Here is a 3,197-nt window from a genome sequence, read left to right as displayed (position 1 = left end):
AAGTCCAGATGAGGGGAATACAGGAGAGGGGGAAGGAAGGGTGTTGAGATGCGGCAGTTTGGAAGATGAAGGGCTGGTGTCGGCACCTGGATGTGCAGATGTCTGTCAGGCTCAGGGTTAGGCTCAGGTGGAGCTGGTTCAGAACAGCCCATCTGCTGCTGTGCCCTAGACTTGTGACCAAAGCAGCACAGCCAGAAAGAGCCCCAGTGCTTCAGCTCTTGCTGAACAGCCCTTCCCAGTCTCCAAGACTTCTGCTTCTTGTGAGCTCCCTCCAGGAGCAGGGTGGGTGGTCTGGAGATGGGGACACAGCTGGGACAGCTCATCCACAGTGACCAAAGACATGCCAGAACATCACATCATGCTGGGCAGTAAAGGCAGGGCTGCAGGGTGGGGAGGAGTAGTTTTTCCAAATCATCAGGTGCTCAGAAACTGGGTACACATTGGCCTGCTGGTGCCAAAAGATGGCTTTTTAATTTGTTTCTTTATTTTCTTTATTCCCATCAGTTATTACATTATCTTTATAGCTCAACCATCAAGTGTTTCTTGCTTTTGTACTTCTGATTGACTCCATGATCCTGCTGGGAGGGAATGAGTGGGGACTGACCTGTGAGCTGGGGTCAGTCCTCTCCACTGTCCCACAGATTTCTGAATGCTTCTCACATTCTGTCCCCCCATGAGTTCTAGACCTGAACTCCTTTCATGGCTGCTTTGTGTCAGTTGAGCAAAGTTCATGAACCAAATGCTTCCTCAATAATGACTGTTGATATTGGTGTGCAGCATGGGTGGCTTTTTTGGCCATGAATGAAAATGTAACATTGGTGATTGTTGTCAGCAGGGTTTTCCTGCTTAGGAAGAAGTGATGGGGCAAGAGGGAGGGAGGGTGGTTTGTGCATCATCTCTTCAGTGACTCGAGCCAGCTCCTCTCCAGGCTGCCGTGACTCAGTGGCCAGCGCAGTTGGCAGAGGCTGCAGGGCTTTGGGCACAGGAGGTGCCTGGGCAGTGCTGAGCTCTGAGCTCACAGCCCCGTGGTGCTGCTGACGCACTCCTGTCCCTGCACTGTGCTTGTTTTGGAAACGCTGCTGGGAGCCCTGGCTGCTCCTTTGGGCAGCACTGGGCGGCTGCAGCTCTCAGGCTTCAGGTGCATCCATTCCATACCCAGAGCATAGGGTGCAATGGGATACAAGCTTGTTCTTCACAGAAAAAATGGACATTCCTTGTCCATTGGCCTGCAGGTTTTTAGAACACGTAGTGAAATTGCAAATGCTTTTTAATGTTCAATTACATGAAATAGACTCCTTTATTCTGAAGCAGTAGGTAACACTGTCTTTTTTTCTTTGATTTGTGTGTGTTGTTTTTTGTTTTTTTTAATAGAATATTCAAATAAAAACTTTGGCAGATGATGTGGTAAGGTCTTTGTAGCATCTTAATTTGCAATGGTAACTCCACGCTGCATGCTACTTTACTCAATGTTGTGGACAAAATAACATTCTTATAAGGATATTAAACATTAGGTTTCAGAAAGTTGAGTGACTATTCCTAAAGACCTTAATTTGTGGCTTTAATTGAAGAAGATTAATAATGATTTCTATTTGGAGAAACTTCCTTAAGCACATTTGAAATACTTCAGTAATACTGTGGCTATGTTGAAACTGTTGCTCAACAGTTGATGTGTTATTTCTCTTGACCTTCTCTTTACCAGCAAATGGTGTGCAGTGGCTCTTCAAAGTTGGTTGCCACATGATTCAAGTGGAACCATTTTGGCTAATAAATGTCCACTGAATGCCAAGGGACAAGTGTGTATTCAGTAGCACTAACTTGATAAAGCTGAATACTTTGAAACTCCTTCCAAAGTATTTTTTCAGAAACTTGTATCAAAATTGATTTCATTGAAATTACAGCCTTGTATTATACATGTACAAAATAAAGCCAGACTGGTTCTTTAGTTAATGATTGTCTGCACATCTGAAATGAGGAAATGGTGCCTGGAAGTCACACAGAAGATTCCTTTGTGTCTTTCCAGTGATCTCACCGGTGCAATCTCATTGAACAAATTTGGTGTTAATAAGTTACACTTGAAACAGATGAAGCGTGGTGCAATTGGATCTTAAATGACTTTTTGTGGCTGTTGAATGGTCAATATAAAACTACATTTCAGGCACTGTCATATCCTTGGCTTTTCACCAAGCTATGCCCTAATTTTAGTTTCCAAAAGTGTAATTTAAACTATTCTAATAAGGTAGAAAATGGATTAATGTTCTTGCTTTGTCAAAGACATTAACAGTATCCTTATAGGTATTGTGCTTCTGTCCACAAATATAAAAATATCTAAGGAAGAAAACCTCAAAAAAAGTTCAAAAGAAGTTCAAAGGGAATGCAGCTTATCTAGGGAGACTTTCCTTCAGAGATTTAAGGTAATCTCATAGGATCTCAACGATAACAACAAAAACAATGAACAACAAAAATTAATAAAAAGAAACAAAGCAACAGAAAAATAATCTTTCTTCTCCATACTCCACAGCTCTCGCTCTAGTGTCTCCACTCTGGACTCACTAATCTAAAATGAATCAAAATTTGTGCAAACAAAGTCTGTCTCCATCAGGCACTTCACACCTCAGAGAGGTTGTTTTGTTGTAGCCAATGTAAAATTTGGTTTACGTGTTTTGGTGGAGATGACAGTGACTGCTCTGAGTGATCCTGGTAACCCTACATAAGCTGCTGTTAGATGAAAGCACATCTTCATAAGGCTGTTGAGTGTCTGAAACAGATACAGGGGTATTTGTGGATGCAAACAGTTCTTTGAGAAAAATTGCTGTATGCATGACGTTCTCAAATTGAACATATATATGGATTTATATCAAAAAAATAAAGACTGATTTTAAATAAAAAATTTGGACTTTATTCAGAATAGAGTTCTATGTTATAAATACAACAGAAATGGCCTTATAAGGAAGGTGCTGGTTATTTCCAACATTAACCCAGTAACTGAGCATGCTTCCAGCCCAGGAGTGGGGCTTGGTGTCAGCCCTAACCCGAGAGCCCTGGCAGTGCCTGGCCGTGTGTTTAACCCAGGGCGCTGCTGCTGTGGGAGCAACCCTTCACCTGCCTTTCTAAAGCTCAGCACTAATTCCACGAGTTCCTCCTCAAAAACTCTTCAAGGGGTTATGAGCTATGCTTGGAGCATTCATTCCTCTGCAAAC

This window comes from Geospiza fortis, unplaced genomic scaffold, assembly GCF_000277835.1.
Source record: "Geospiza fortis unplaced genomic scaffold, GeoFor_1.0 scaffold29, whole genome shotgun sequence".
Taxonomy (NCBI): domain Eukaryota; kingdom Metazoa; phylum Chordata; class Aves; order Passeriformes; family Thraupidae; genus Geospiza; species Geospiza fortis.
The sequence above is the reverse complement of the archived record's forward strand: the minus strand, read 5'-3'. Positions refer to the sequence as shown.